At 39.8% G+C, this 16,926-nt stretch overlaps 1 protein-coding gene and 1 long non-coding RNA gene across 5 annotated transcripts in view; one reads left to right on the top strand and one right to left on the bottom strand.

Moving 5' to 3' along the window:
- Window positions 1–753: 753 nt before the first annotated feature.
- The window catches only part of SOCS5 (suppressor of cytokine signaling 5), a 29,980-nt gene continuing 13,807 nt past the window's right edge, over window positions 754–16,926 (top strand). For 2 of the 3 annotated variants that reach the window (XM_082217665.1, XM_082217663.1), the window contains exon 1: window positions 754–1,169. The gene's annotated coding sequence lies outside the window, so the exon portion shown is untranslated. Of the gene's footprint in view, window positions 1,170–4,580; window positions 4,598–16,926 lie in introns of those variants that run through there. The other variant, XM_082217664.1, reaches the window with a different exon arrangement.
- The window catches only part of LOC309529720, a 37,223-nt gene continuing 30,901 nt past the window's right edge, over window positions 10,605–16,926 (bottom strand). Inside the window, exons 4-5 of one of the 2 annotated variants that reach the window (XR_014218371.1) lie at window positions 12,013–12,137; window positions 10,605–10,739 (exon numbers count right to left, since the gene is read on the bottom strand). This is a non-coding gene — a long non-coding RNA (uncharacterized lncRNA). Of the gene's footprint in view, window positions 10,743–12,012; window positions 12,138–16,926 lie in introns of both variants that reach the window. The other variant, XR_014218372.1, reaches the window with a different exon arrangement.

Genomic DNA, 16,926 nt, shown 5'->3' with positions numbered 1-16,926 from the left:
TCCTACAAAGGAATGTCCTCCATCCCATTTGCCAACTACCCCAGTAGATTTTTGCAGGTGTCTCGTAAGAATGAGGGTCGCTTGCGCAGGGTTTCCCGAACTGGGTTCTCCAGATTTTTTGGGGGGACTACAATTCCCATCATCCCTAACCACTGGTCCTGCTAGCGAGGGATGATGGGAGTTGTAGTCCGAAAACTGCTGGAGACCCAAGTTTGGGGCACACTGCATTATGGCAGTTTCCCCACGGTAACTGCTCGTTTACCACGTAGTCGCGCCCTTAATAAAGCAAGACCCCGTTCCCACAAAACGCGGTCTACCCGCTGGCGAGAACGCAAAAAACTGTCGCCGGAATAGTTTCATTTCGCTTTCCCAGTCGCAGAGCATCATGGGATATGCCAACGATTACTGTGCAAGACTTTCCGGGCCCCTCCAAGAGGGCAGTATTTCGCATTCAGGTTTACTAAACAAGTCATTTACGAGGCTTACTCCTTCGTAACCATGGATAGGGGGCCGTTTCTTCTTTATTTTTTTTTTTTTAAAATCGCCGTCTTTCGTGTAAGCCGTGCCCCATTCCAAAATGGGTGCTGAAGCGACACCGTCCTACTGCCCTGGCAATCTGCCCTCAGCCAAGATGGTCGCTAGGGGGCGGAGAAGAGCGCGATTAAGAGAGAGAAGGGGAGGGAGAGAGGAGTGGGCGTGGTTTGCATATTACTTATTCCCACGATCGGGGATTGGCTGCCTCGCTTCTAATCAGGGGGACGTCGAAGAAGGCCGCGTTGCTACGTTTCTCTCCAGGCCTGCTCCCCGCCTCAGCCGAGCTTAATGGTTGGCCGGAGGACGCGAGGCTGCCCTTTCGTTGCGATTGGCTTCGGCGCCGTCACTCCACCCTTCCGCCCGCCCCCCGTCTCCCCCGCCCCATCCTCCTCCTCCTCCTCTACAGTGTCTCTCGGCTCGCTCGCTGGCTGGGCCTGAGGCAAGAGCCGTTTCGCAGGCCGCGTGAGGGGAGGGGGCTCCGCGCTGCCGCTGCCGCCTTTACGACAGGCCGAGCGCGCTCCGGGGTGATGCTGGGACCCAGGAGGGAGCCGGCGCGGCGCTGAGGAGGAGGCAGAGAGATGCGCCGGCCTTCCAGCCGCGGCCGCCTCCAACGGCCCTGAGCCGCCGCTTAGTAGGTGAGCCCGGCTGGGCGGACTAGACCGGGGGGGGGGGTCGCCGTGAGGGGAAAAGCGGGAGCGGGGAGGCCTGGCCGGCCGGCCCAACAACCCACCCTTCCCCTCAGGAAGGCCCCGTCGTGGGAAGGGCGACCTGCCTGGGCTGCCACTTCCCGCCCCCGCAGGGAAATGTTAACGGGACGGGAGGGAGGCGGGCAAAACACCCCCCCTGCCACCGCCCCCCTCCAAAAAATAAAATAAAAAATGCAAAGCCTTTGCAGCTTAAAGGGCATAATGCTCCTGACTGTACCGCGGCCATGAAAGATAAACTTTATACTGCAGAACGCCGCCTTTCATTCATTCATTTGGCAAGTTGGAAAGGTGAGGAGGGGGCTTAATGTGAAATTGCCGCCCTGCTGCCTCTGGTCTTGAGCACGAAGGTGCTGGAGGAAGACGTAAGCTGAAATAATGTCAGCGGGGTGGGCGGAACTGCACAAATATCCTTTCCTCCGTTTTGCAGACTGGAGAGTCCGTTTTTGTATTATATTTATTGGTGGTAGGTGGGGGTGGCCGTTATTTTTGTGGCGTCTGAAGCCTTGATCTGACATCCGAAGGCAGCCCTGTTTAGGGAAGTTTTTAATATTTAATGCTGTATTGTTTTTTACACTTGATGGGGAGACTCAGCCGGATGGGCGGGATATAAATAATAATAATTTATTATTATTATTATTATTATTATTATTGATCTGCATGGTCGGTGTGGGAGTGAGTTGCAGTCAGATGCATGTCAAGATTTTAGCAGGACTCGTTAGTAGGGTTTTCTTAGGGCTCTCCTATAAATGTCCAGGTTTTCCTTGCTTTGAAATTCAATATCGGCAAGTGTACTCCAGCCAGTTTCTTCAGAGCTGGTAGCACGCTTTCCCCAGAGGTGGTTATGGTTATTCCAGGGGTGGGTCCTGCAGTGGATAGGTGCCCATTCCATCCTTAATAGTAGCCTGCTCTTTCCTTAAAATCACCCCAAGCCTTATTGACCTGTTCAGGTACTGCATTAGATGAGTTCACAATCATTGCAACTGATAACTCAATATGTAATATTGTTACCAAGTAGGGTATGGAAGAAATGGTTGTAATGAGTAGATAGTACAAAGGAATGAAAAATCCATCCGAATGTAAGAAGCTGCTTTATGCTGGTTAAAGCTATTACCCTGTCAAGCCCAGATTTCTTATTCAGCCTAGCAGCAGCTTGGAGAATTTGTCCCTTTCCCAGGTTTGCTGAGATTATTTAGCCAGCACTTTAGTACTGTACACACAAAGCATGGGCTTTGGCACTGATATCTAGTTGCCCCCTATTGTGGTTCTGTGCTTGACAGGATTGGTCTTCTATTTTATTCTTCTCAGCCATAGATAAACTGAAGGTGACTTCAAATGTGATGGATTTTGTGCCCGTAAGCCCTGTGGTGTAGGGAGAAATGTGCATATAGCATGCATATTTTTAATACAGTGATTAGATATAACAAACTGGATGTGTATGAACTTGAATGGGGAGGCTGCAGCCATTTTCAATGGCACGGGTCTGTGATTGTTGCACACCACTACATGGAGTTTGTATTATAGTAAGGTAAAGGTAAAGGTACCCCTGCCCGAACGGGCCAGTCTTGACAGACTCTGGGGTTTGTGCGCCCATCTCACATCTATAGGCCGGGGGCCAGCGCTGTCCGGAGACACTTCCGGGTCACGTGGCCAGCGTGACAACGCTGCATCTGGCGAGCCAGCGCAGCACACGGAACGCCATTTACCTTCCCGCTGGTAAGCGGTACCTATTTATCTACTTGCACCCGGGGGTGCTTTCGAACTGCTAGGTTGGCAGGCGCTGGGACTGAGCAGCGGGAGCGCGCCCCGCCGCGGGGATTCGAACCGCCGACCTTTCAATCGGCAAGCCCTAGGCGCTGAGGCTTTTACCCACAGCGCCACTGCATGTACAAAATTTGTCCTGCTAGAAGCAGTCTTGGATAAGTCACTTTGTTCAGTCTGTCCCATTATCTGTAAGACTGATATCACACCATACCTCAGAGTAGGGTAGTATCATGAGAATGACAGAGTTGTTGTGTTCAAGTTCTCTGTACATGGTGCTATATTAAAGACAGCTATATTAATGCTTAGTGCAACTTTTTTGTACTATGCCCTTTTAAAAATGTGGTCTTTTTGTATGCGGGTTACTGGGTTGTTGCTGTTTTTATTTTTATTATGTATTTCGTGGTTTTATATTTTGATTTTATTCTGTAAACCGCCTGGAACCTCTGTGTATAGGGTGGTATATAAATTAAAACATAAATAAATAAAATAAATAACCCTACCCAGTATTATGTGAACTTCTAAAGTGAGTTAGCACATAATTTCACTTTAACATGAGCCTTAAAGTGTGATAAAATACAAATTTATAACCAGTTTACTAACTATGTGATAGGAGAATCTAATTCTTCTGTTTGATTATGACTTCTAAATGCCACAGCACTTGTAGCATAAATAAATGTTTAATCTGAAGTACTGCTATATTCTCTTGGTCATGTTGCCTGGTATGTGTATTGGATAACAGTCTTATTTCTTAAATAAAAACAAGCCTTGTGAAGTAGGTGTGTTCTCTCCCCCCCCCATTTAATCAGTTAAAAATTTTTTATAGGCCTTCTTCCAAGGTATTTCAGAATGCATTAAAATGACAAAATATGGCAAACTTAAAATAATGATGTAAAACACAATACAACTAAAAATAGAATTGCAGCCTTGGGTTTGGAAACCATATGATTATGCCTGATGTCTAGATCTAATTGCTCAGAGCCTTATAAGCCAATATATTTACTCAGAAGCAGGTTCATTGATTTCATTGTGACACACTTGCATATGAACACATGAACCTGCCTTAAACTATCAGTGCATTGGTCCACCTCACTGACTATTGTCTGCTGCTGACTAGCAGTGACTTTCTAGGGTTTAAGTGTACATTGGTCTTAGAAAGAAATAAGTAAAAATGTTGTGTCAGGAAATATGTTCCATTATAAAACCTTTGCCTTAAGACACAGTGCTTAGTCAAGCAAAACAGCTTTCCTAGTTCAATTTTATCTTTGTAGTGTATATGCATACAATACTGACTTTGGTTTTCAGTCTCTTTCACACAAGATGGCTTCACAGGCATAACCAGGAGGGAACATGATGCATGATATTTCTAGGATAAAAATATCCAGGAAATGCTTTAACCCCAAGACAACCTGAACTCTTAATGAGGAGCATGATGATTGCTTTTCTTGCAGATTACCATGCAAAATAAATTGTTCATTCTGGGTCACCTGTAGGACAGTGAAATAGAGCAATGTGGAAGTGCCCGGAGGAAATACCCATTTGTGCAAAAACACATCCGGCTTTTTAGTCACTAAGACTTCAGCCAGGAAATTCTTCATGTGAGTGCTGGAATGTTTTACAAAATTTCATAAATGGCAAACGAAAGTTGTTCATAGACAGTAATATCCGTAGATTTGTGGAACACTTCTAATATCCTTAAATTTTTATACAGTATACACAAGCATGTCACAATAAATTTAGGACATTAGATACTCTTGAATGAAGACCCCCTGAAGAAGAGGAGGAATCTTTCACTGTAGATCTGTCATAGTGAAATATGTTGTAGTTCACCTTCCTGTGAATATATTTCAGTTTGTGAGAGTATAGTATTGACATAGTTTTTCATTAAAGCTGCCAAAGGGGAACAGAGCAGGGCAGTCTCTAAATTAACTAGGTTGCTGGGAGCCTTATGAATACTTAACACAGTAGAAATTGCATTGTTTCCCTTTGTTCTCTCTGTTTACTGCATGTATGTAGTTGGAGACTAGTACTGAATTAGTCCTAGAAATATTGTAGAAAATTCAGTGCAGCCATGAGCTAAGATTACTGAGTTGTTTAATTTAACATTATACAAGTTGTATGCAAAGTGTTTCAGATTATTTTCCTTTCAGAATTAAAAACAGTATTTCCTAGAAGGCCAGGTAATTCTGAGGAAGAGATGTGTTCAGTGGCTTGGCACTTGATATACTATATTTAAATTTATTGAGGTCAGGCAAGTAAGTCTACACTGCTGTCCTTTTATGGTCATGTAACAGATTTTCACTCCAAATACTAAAACTATTGTGTCAATACTTAGTTTTTGGTAGAGACCCTAACTGTGCTAGCTGGATAGAAACTTAAAGGACATGGGTTGTTAGTGTTTAGCTGTTCTCATCAAACATTCTGACTGAAAGTTTCAGGCTTAGTTCAGCTGTAACATTGAAACTTTGCTATTAAATCCTTTCTATAGCCCACATAATATTTTAAGCCTAGTCAGCCTTGTAACAACATTTTATCAGTATGTGGCAAGCTAAGTTCATGTCTCTTCATGGCTGAGAAGGGATCTGAACCCAGAGCCAACACACTAGCCACTGATTGGACACAAAATGTGATCCTGAGAGTAGTTACAGACTTTGATAATAGTGCTTAAAGCCAGTGTGGGATTTACATTTACTTGGTAATATTGGTCAGCAGTTTGTTATTAGCAGACGTTTGGGTTGCAGAAGTTGCACCGGCAGCTGACTTGGGTGCACTTGCTACATTTCTACTTTGCTCATTCCTAAGTCCTTCACTGCTGAATTGTCATATTTCATGATCCTTAGTTTGTCAGAAGTAGACTGTGTATTTTAAAAGGAGCAGAATCAATGCTGATTCTCTAAATCACCCTTCTCCAATGTGGTGTCTTCCAAATGTTCCAGGCTCAATTCCAGCCAGTGTGGCCAATGGCCAGGGATGATGGAAACTGTAGTTCAGAATATCTGAATGGCACTGTGTTGAGAAAGGCTTCTCTAAACTATTTACTCTGCATTGTTACTTTAAATTCTGTGTGAGTTTGTGGCTCCTAACCGTACTTCTTCCTAGAAAGTTAGGCTGCAATGCTAACCCCATTTATCTGGGAGTTAGTCCCGTGGATTTCAGTAGGACTTACTTCTGAGTAGATACGACTAGGACTGTTCTGTTAAAGTCCTCTTAAAGACAGATGTTTCGAAAACAATTTCATATTAGGTTCTAAAACATTGGTACTCATTGAGCAGGGACGTATACCACACATTATCCTCTTCAGCTGCAGCATAAATTTCCAAACCAAAATGTTAATTTTGAAGTCCTAAGGCCAGTATTTCTGTTCATGCTCATTCTGACTTTGCATTTGGATCAAGCTGTAAGGCCTTCTAAAAAGTAAACTGTGGATAGTTTAAAGCCACAAATCCACTGCACACTTTGAAGCAAATTCCATTAAGTAAAGCATTTCCCTCTAAAACAGGTATGTGGATTTTGTGTTAATTTACCTAAAATGCCTATTTTACAGGGCCAAATAACATGACACCATATATCCTCATATTTTTGTCACTTGCCATGAAGCAAAGGCTCAAACCACTGCTTGTTGTCTTTTTTCCTTCCTATTCTGGATTCTTCCCTCCATGTCCTTTTTTGGCTTTGGAAATGGCCCTGCAACTTTCTCTCTTCCTACCTTTTTAAAACAAACTTTCACTATCCTACTTGTTATTTGGCCTCTGTTGGCAATTCAAACAGTGTTTTATACTTTTTGGTTTGACTTACGCTACTGTGTAACCAGAAGTTTGGATTATCGAAAATTCTGCATAAAGGCAGGAACATTCAGTCATGCTTGGTTAGTGCCATTGAAATTGTTATGCCTAAATAGGTGCAACATGGCAAACCTTCATCTTTAAATTGTATTTTCCTTATTTAAAAAAGATGCTTGAAACTAATAAACATTTAGACTGCCTTGGTAATACATTTAACTATATGAAGCAGGCAGCTTTTCCAGTGACTGTTGGACAACCCAAGTAGTTGGATTCATTAGGACTGGTGGTTACAGTTCGTTCTTCTGGGTCATTCCCCGCCAAATGACCTGGTGCCATATGCTCTCACGACTCAGATTTTCCTCAAAATTTTAAATGTGTAGATACCTATAAGATAAGCTCAAAATAATATTTTAAGATATTTTTGGTCCAAAATTTTTGGTCCATATTAAATATCTTTTGGATGGTAGGTCTAATGATATTACACTGGCCGTGGCAAAGTTTCTTTCGGAAGTTGTAAGAATCAAAGATTATCATGTTTGAGACAAAACAAAATGACCACCTCGGTTTCTCTCTCTTGTGTGGTTGGCTGTCTCAATTGTATTTTGTTCTGAAATTGTTCTACGGGTCTTTGGACCACAATAAAGATTTATATATAGAATATGCAGAAATGGCGAAATTTACGGGAAGACTCAGAGACAATGATAATGAAAACTTTTTAAAAGACTGGGAACCGTTTATGATGTATCTGCAGAAATATTGTAAAGAAAGGACTCACTAGCAGGGTTTGATTAAACACTTAAAAGTAAGAAAATAAGTTTAAAGGTCAAGAAATAATAATATGGAATGTAATTAAGTGCAAGATGTAATTGCAAAAGAAAATTTGGTATAAAAATGATAATAATTTAAGTATATTGAGGTATAAGATCATAAAAATAAGACAAAAATTAATCAGAAGTAATAAATATTTAAAGAACCAGAAGGGGAAGTTGAGGGAAGTCATGGTTTTTTTTTCTTTTTTGTTTATATGACAAATGTTACATTGTGTTATTTGGTTGAATATTAAATTATAAAATCCAATATATATCCATCCAGCATCATTGACCATATTACATGTATGGGAAACAAAATAGCTTTGACCATATCATTGCAGGAGTGTTTTACACAATAAAATGAACAAGGGCTCTGAGACGTATTTTGTTTTTATTAAATAATCAATAAAACTTAATTTTTAAAATATATTAGATGACATTGTAACATAAGAGGGTACAATTTTAACTATTCTCATGGATGTGTGAGTAATTTCAGGCTCAAAAGAACTTAAACCTGTACGTAAATAAATAAATAAATAAATTGTAAAAAATTACCTCAAAATCAATTTATTTTATAACCGCAAAAAACACCCTCCTTATTTTAAAATCATAACACGTACATGGTTAGCCCATTCTACAATAAAAGTATAAAACATGTGTTAATTGTGGTTTGCGTGCTATGGCTTATCGAACCTACCGGGAATAAAATGACAAAAATTCACTTTGAATTTTTGGTGACCCTTTTCTGTAGCGCTTAAGACCATTTTTATACCTTATTTTGTTTTGTTTTTTAAATGATGTTTATTGAGAATTTTAAAATTACAAAAAAAAAAAGAAAAAAAGGGGGGACAAGAAAAAAAACAAATAACAATTAAACAATACAAATCGATAAAAGTCAAAATCAAAAAGCAAAAACAAACCACATAGCACATCAAAATCAGAAAGCAAAAATAAACCACAAAGATTTAAAAAAAGATCCAATATTCCCAAATCCTTAACTGTCATTACCTTATTTCATCAACCTCCTCACACCTCCCTTTTCTGTATTCTAGTTGTTGATTGTCACAGCAAATCCTTTCCATTTTTCATAATATTCTGTCATTAAATTGCCTTAATCTATTTTAACCTTATCTTACCATAAAAAACCTTAAAACTTAAATCTTATTTATACCAATTTCTCATAACCATAGCATATTCTTACATAGTTCTTTTTAACATTTCTGCTAAAGCCAAATAATTTCATTCCAACATTTTTCTAATACTCATTAATTTTTAGAAAACATTCCTAAATAGAATTTTTTTAAACTTTCTTCCAATCTTCATCCAACATCTCTTCCTCCTGGTCTCGAGTTTTGTCAGTCCTTTCTATCCCATCCATCTAGTTCATTAACCTGGTAACCTTATGTCCGAGGCCCTCATTTTTATACCTTATTTTGAAAGAGACCACAATTAGCTTTATTTTGATACCAAAATAAGCCGAAATCGGTTGAAAAATAAGTGAAACAGGAGGTTTTTTTCTACACTGACGCAGAAATTCCATTAGCCTAAATTGCATGAAAATCGAAATTTTCAAAAAATTCTCCTGCGCCCAGTTTTGGACCAAAAAAATCTTAAAATATTATTTTGAGCTTATCATAGTCATCGACATTTTTTTTTAAAATTGAGAAAATTGAGTCGTGAGAGCACGGTCGATTATTAAAATCAGGTGATTTGGCATGGAATGACCCTTCCAATTAAAATGGAAGAGCTGGTTCAGTATTGTTGACATCTATGGGATAGTTCTTCAGTTTATTTACCCGAGTCTCTCATTCTTTACGGGTAACTGTTAGGTCATAAATAGTTGCCAAGTAACACCAATTAATATTTTATGTACAGGTTTTGTTTTGGTAGTAATGGTTATTCACTCAGTTGAGCACTAAGCCTAAATTATGCCACTTACAGAAAATGTTTGTTCTTTAAAAAGTGATTTTTAAAAAATTGAATACATTTTAATTTTAGTAATGCAGTGACTACAGCAGTAGTCTGGAGGGTAGTATTCAACTTAAGTTTTGCTCAGAATAGACCATTGAAATTAATGAACATTACTAAGTTAGGTCCATTAGGTTTACTCAGATTAAAACTCAGGATGACAAAAGCTGTATTTTGGATCAACCTGGAATTCTGGTGTGCCAAGTCCACTGCAGTTTTTAATATATATCTTATGTGCCGATGCCAAAAAGAGGCTGTGCCACTCTATAACCTTTGGGCAATCTAGAATTTTTTGGCTCCGGCATGACCGAGAAATCTGCTCAAGCAGCAAATGTGAAAAGCTGAAAAGAAAGAAAAGGGGTGGGGGAGAAGAAGTAAAGGGACTGAGGGGATGAGAACATAGAAGGGGAACTGAGGAAATGGAAAAATGAAACTTAAACATCCAGCTTTAATATAAGGTTTTCATTTGAGTTGCTCAGCACTTTCAAATATATTGAAATTAACAAACAATAGTGTGTACGATTACTGGTCCCAGTGTTCAAGTAAACTAAACCATTTCTAGCTACATAAGAAAACTACTCTACTTAATTGAACAGCAGCTTCAGTATTTGAATGAAACCATATAAAACTCCATCTTTCCAGGTCATCTGTTCAACTCTTTGCAATAAGAATGGAGGTTTAAGCCATACTTTAACAGATTAAAACCCAATATGCTCTTAGAAACCTCCAGAGAAAGGGCGTCTATAACTTCTCAGGGCAAATTGCTCTGGTTTGCTTGGTTTTAAATTTCCATAATGCTCCTTAACAAAGCTTTATATCTGCATTCTGGGCATAGATTTTTATTTTCATGTGATTATTTTTGTTACAAGCTGCCCAGAAAGTTTTGTTATAGGGGGCCATATAAACAATAAATCAGAAACAAAAATATGTATGTCTGAGCTTTAAAAAAGAAACTTTAGGTAAATAACTCTAGTTCGATTATATTAAGAAGTGCAGCAGCTCTTTCTATACACTGAGTATGGTAGAATCAGTAGCAAGTTCTAATGTAATCTTAGCTGGTTTAATCAAGTAAACTATACAGGTATTCTCCCAGCAGGTGAGTTCTTCCAGCAATCTTGTCTCCATGTAGATGCTGTTGATTCACTACAGTGCCAGAATATATTCTTAAGAAGAAAATTTATCTCCTGTCAAAGTAAAATAATGCAGTTTTTGATGAGGAACCTCTCCTCCAAAACTATGAATTTTTTCATGATAGGGTAGTGGGTTTTTAAAAAAATGAAAATGGTTGACTGATTTGAAAGTAGCTTTTTGGAAGCTTTTCACATTTATGCGTTTGAAAAATACTTATAAGCACTAGCCTGGGAGTTGGATCCTGTCAGATTTCTCTGTAAACTTGTATAGGATGGCAAGGCTTAAACTATAAATTAGGCTTCTAAATAGGTAGTAGTCTGGCCATGATGCTGTGATAAGTAAGAATTAAGCTTTAGAAAAACATAACATTTTTGCTTTCAGCCCACAAATGACTAATACAGGTAAACCGTGGGCAGGCAGGCTAGTAAAAATAGTGGGCTGATATTTTTTTCCACAAGTCTACGGTTTGTTTCAATCCACAAAAGCTGCTAGACTAAAAATTGTAGGCTAATTTTTCACAAGCCTTCCATATGATCACAAAAGTTGCTGGATCACCAAGTTTTACTAGCAAGTCTGTCTTTGAATACCCATACTCATTTTTGCATATCTAGCATCATGAAAGAGAAAATCAACTTTACAAAACCTTTCTGATTGGGTAGCAATTTTCTGTTTATTGGTGGTTATTTATATGACTTACAGCATACAATATACAATATGTAAAACATATATTAAAACATCAGTAAATAGAAACATTGGGACACGGGTGGTGCTGTGGGTTAAACCACAGAGCCCAGGACTTGCTGATCAGAAGATTGGCGGTTCGAATTCCCGCGACGGGGTGAGCTCCCGTTGCTTGGTCCCTGCTCCTGCCAACCTAGCAGTTCGAAAGCACCTCAAAGTGCAAGTAGATAAATAGGTACCGCTCCGGCGGGAAGGTAAACGGCATTTCTGTGTGCTGTTCTGGTTCGCCAGAAGCGGCTTAGTCATGCTGGCCACATGACCCAGAAGCTGTACACCGGCTCCCTCGGCCAATAAAGCGAGATGAGCGCCGCAACCCCAGAGTCCGTCATGACTGGACCTAATGGTCAGGGGTCCCTTTACCTTTAAATAGAAACATTAAAACAACCTGCATAGTAAAAAGGCCTTCTGAAATAAAATGGTTTTAGCCTGAAACTTTTACCTGAAACTTAACCCAGACCATCTGTGCCTGATTCCTAATGGAAGGGAGTTTATAGAATTGGGCCCACTACACCTAAGACATGACTTCTTGATGACACGAGTTGTGCTTCTGATCTACAGGGGAACCGCTGATAGAGTATTCACTCACTGGTTTTCACCTTGTCGTGGTGAGTGGACTTTCATGTTATTATGACTCTTGTGAGCGAACCCGTTGGGAATCTCGTACTCCCAGCAGGGTCACCCAAGGCAGTAATGTCAAAGGAAAGGAGCTAGACAAAGAATGATCCAAAAAGTCCTCAACGGCAGAACAGGCAGATGATAACAAGTGGTATGTTACAACGGCTGTGAAGGCAGATGAAGTCTGCAACAGATAGGAATCTACAGGTTGTCGTGACTACTCATGGCATCAGAACAGAACCTTACTGCTAAGACTGTGTGTTGGTCAGCGTGCACTGATCTACACACATAAAACAAATTAACGCACTGGGGTCTTCCAAAACCAAACCCAAACCCCAGAAGTCCCATGGCAATGGGCAAATGGTAACGGGGGTAGGATCGTGAAATCTGGAAGCCCCTAGTCATGAACCGGCACATGGGCGGTGGATACAGATTTAGTCGTTCTGACTCAAGGAACGAGGCAGTTGAGCAGCTTGGTAGCTGTATCCGTGACTGAGCAGCCCTTTTTAGGAAACGCCATTGGGTGGTGGAACCCTTTTTAAAAAGAAAGAGAGAGAGAGAGAGAAGCAGATGCTGAATGTTGAAAGTTGAGGGTGATAAGACTCTTTAATAACTTTCCATTGCAAGTGTTTTTCTTTTCAGAATTAGCTCCATAACCCCTGTTCTCTCTGTGAGCAAAAATATTAGGGGTGTCTGTATTCTTTCTTCTCCCTCCTCCTTAAAAGTGAGGCAGAAACCAGAAGGGTAGTGATTTCTTAAAACAGCAAATAAAAAAGAACTTCACAGCTCCTCCCCATCCGTACTCTGCTCCTGATTCCAACCTCCTCTTGCTTCTTTTTGCTTATAAAATAAATAAGTCATGAAGATGGATGTGGGGCTGCTCATCACTTGTAGTCTCAGGGCCATTTTTCAGATTGCTTTGAAAGCTATCTTAGATGGTATCTTTCCAGCTATAGTTTGTCATGAAGCCACTGTGTTTTTAGTAGTTGACCTTTTCAGTAGTTAATTGATAGCTCCTTGATTTCTCCCCTGCCTGACACTAGGAGACAATGTGAGTCTGCTGCCTAAGGCAATTGGAGCAAATTTCATGTTGTTTTGCCTTGATTATAAGCGTTCCCATTTTCTACTGATGTGGATGTGACCATTTTGTTTGTTTGTTATTAAACTACAGTAGTTGGTGTATTGTATGTTTTAAAGCTAGCAGACACACTATAGGTATTCAGGAGGCTTTTTTTTTTTAAACAAAGTACTCAAATGAACATTTTTTCAGTGTAATTCCTATCCTTGTTTCTCAGCAGTTCAACTATTCTCAGTGGGGCTTCCTCCCAGTTAAGCATGCATAGGATTGCAGCCTGATTGCACTTTATTGTCAAGTAGTAGATGAGTGAACTAGAGCATACTTGGTCTCAAATTATTGCTCTCAATAAAGAGGTCATCAAGAGTTCTGCTATGCTTTGCTTGCAGGCTGAATGACCCTCTTGACTCTGCCCACCTGTTTTTTATTTTAACCATAGCAGATTACAAGCTAGGAAACTTAAATATAGCAGTACAAAAAACATTATTTCAGTGACTCATGCACAGCTTTCTCGTCCAGAGCAGAATATAACTTGAGGTGTATGCACTTCCATGGAAGCAGAAAAGTGGGGGAGGGGGCAGACTGAAGATAGTTGTGTTTCTTTCAGCTACTTTTTGAATTCTTGGATTAAGAGTCTGGCTTTAAATCTTATAGATAGATAGATAGATAGATAGATAGATAGATAGATAGATAGATAGATAGACAGATAGATTCTGCTAGTTCTGTTATCAACATTTGTCCTGATAGCTTTTGGGAAGAGGTCACATAGGCACTAAAAAACTATTCACAGTTGTCAGGATTCTATCTTGGTTGATAGAATTCTGAAACATTGCTTTGAGTGCACATAGCATTTACTGAGTTCTCATTCTTATAGATCGAAACAAGAGCTGTAGCTATTTCTCACTTCTGTGGCTGATTTTATTTAGTAGTGGAATTCAAGGAAAACTTTCCTTATAGAAATAAAAACATCACTTTTTGGAAAAGGCCCTAGAAATAAACATTTTATTATTTTCTGAAATTACATCACAGGTGAGGAACTTTGATGCAAGATGGTATCTGGCAAAGAATTAGAACATTGTCATATTGGTGCTTACATCTCTGATCACAGTAGACTGTGTGGAAAATACTGTTTTCAAAAAAAAAGTTATGCTAAATTGTAGTAAGAATATTATTGTCTGAGAGAGTTCCTCTCCTCATCCTGTGCTGCTTGCCCTTTCCTTCCCTGCATATTCTTCATATAATAGTTGTTATGTCTCTGCAATGGTGTAATTTCAGTGATCACACATCTAGAACATTGATCATTTTAGAAAAATGGCCACCTGTTGACTGACAGTAAACAAAGTGCTAAACTTTCAGTAGCCAAATTCTTACCTCTTTTCTTTTTTAAAAAAAGCCAGCAGTTCCCAAAATTTGGTCTAAATTTCTTTTCTGATGAACATGCAGCATCAGTACTTTGTGGGACAGCAGAAGCCAGGTTGCATCTGTTCCCAGAACTGTCATTGCTGGGGACAATTGATGCCTATGCATCAGGCTGATAAGATGCATATCCTTATTTACACTACCATAGCCAATTTTATCAGGTAAGGATAGCATGTTGTAGGGTTTATATGTGCTGGCCATGATCCCTGTCAGCTATAAGGCACTTATTGGAGGGAGGTGATGAGCAGTTCTTCCCTTACCTTATGTGGGTGTGAGTGTGTGCTTATATAAATGTGTGCATATGAGGGTGTACTTGCAGGAGAGTGGCAAAAGAAAATAACTTTTTTCCACTCTCTGCCCCTGTGCCTACTGCAAATTCAGCAGGCACATTCTGTGCCAGCTTTTAAAAGCCTGCTGAAAACTTTTATATTCTGCTATGCCTGTGCAGGCAGTTAAGAGTACACCTCCTCCCACACACAATGGCCCATTTATGTTGGTTTTCAATTTCTTTTCACTTTTCACTTGTTTTTAATTTTTAATGATTTTATTATTTGACTTTGTGTTTTTATATTGTTGCAAACCACTGTGATGTAGTATTATGATACAACGGTATATAATTTTTTATATATATATAAATGTGGGGCCCTATGTATATATATAAAAATGTAATCTAAACGCAGACAATTGGAAAACACTGGCCTGCGAGTGCTCCAATTGGAGAACAGCCTTTACCAAAGGTGTCATGGATTTTGAAGACGCTCAAACTCAGGACGAAAAGGAAAAATGTGCTAAGAGGAAGGCACGTTTGGCAAACCCTCACCATGATCAACTCCCGCCCCGGAACCAATGTCTTCACTGTGGAAGGCTGTGTGGATCCAGAATTAGCCTCCACAGTCACTTCCGGACTCACTGTTCATGGAACTGTTCACGGTCTTGTGTTCATGGAAGACAATCGTACTCAACTACGAGTGATCACCGGAGAAGAAGATAGATAATAGTGAATTCATTCTTTGAGTGTGAATCCTTGTGTAGCAGCATCCACATACAAGGAAGGTATCAGCAGATTTGGGAGGGGCCTGTGTTTTTTCAGAAGTAAAAAAAAACCAAAACTATAGGGGGGAAAGACATGGAGGAGAATCCAGTGAAGACTGAGTTTGTTCATTTGCAACACAATACTGAGTGTCTGTGGAGGAAGGGAAAATGGAAAATCTGTGTGGGTGGGGATTCAATGGAGTATTCTGGAAAATGACATGACTGATTAAAATCCTGCAAAGGTACCTTCTGCACTGCAACGTTAATTGCAGGTCCCACATGCACAGTTATGTTAGTGAAAGTCACAGCTGTGAGGTCAGGACAGATGCTTTTGTGAGAGGAATGAAAGTTGTGTTTTATTTTCCTGGTTCAAATATTTATTGACTACATTCGCATAAGCAATACTAGACATTATGTTACTTTTATTTTTGTTATATTAAATGTTGTTATTCCAACCACTAAATCACCCTGGCTTCTAGGGTTCTTCTGCTATGGGGCAGCTGTATACCGTAGCTAAATAAAGATGAGGAAAGCAAAATGCCACTTAGAGAAGGATCTGAAATATTTTCCTTGCAGTTTGCGGGGTTTTTTTATTCTGGATTGTTTTATTTGATGTTCTAATGTTTTGAAAACCACTTTGATTTTTTCCTTTAAAATATAAAGCAGTACAGAAAAGAAATAAATAATAATAATAAATGCCACTGCAAAAAAGGGTGCCTAGACATACCATTGTGCAAACATAATATGGGTTTAAGGTGCCATTTGGCGATTAGCTTATATATATGAGTTTCTAACAGTGCTCAAAATTATGAAATATAATGAGTGAATTGGTCTACTACTGAACTACTAGTGTAGTGGCAAAGAAACTAAGCTTGAATCAAGACTCATACTTGAATTTTGTTTCTGCCATGAACTTACTAGGTGGCCATAGGCACGTTCTCAGCCTTATTTTCCCCATAACAGGGGGCAGGGGGTGTTTCACGATATTGACTTACCTCACAGAATTGTTGTAAAGCTCCCAATCTTGGGAGCTAAGTGGAAAAAAGGTGAAATCCAAATTGTCTGCTCTAGAGCAGTGTTTCCCAACCTTTTTTGGGCAAAGGCACACTTGTTTGATGAAAAAAATCTCGAGGCACAACACCATTACAGCCCCGTGACGTCAGCGCGCAGCGTCGCGCCGGGAGGGACGCACGAAAGTGTAAGTTTCTATTTACAGTGTGCTCTCCCAAAGACCTTAACCGTGTAGGTATATGGCCACGAAAAGTAACAGTTGCATTAGCAGTCAGGTTACATTATTTTGACAAGCAGCCGAAGAAGTGAATCTTCCACAAAGCGGCCTGTAGAGGGATGTGTGC

This window comes from Podarcis vaucheri, assembly GCF_965113315.1.
Source record: "Podarcis vaucheri genome assembly, chromosome: 3".
Classification (NCBI taxonomy): domain Eukaryota; kingdom Metazoa; phylum Chordata; class Lepidosauria; order Squamata; family Lacertidae; genus Podarcis; species Podarcis vaucheri.
The sequence above is the reverse complement of the archived record's forward strand: the minus strand, read 5'-3'. Positions and strand labels throughout refer to the sequence as shown.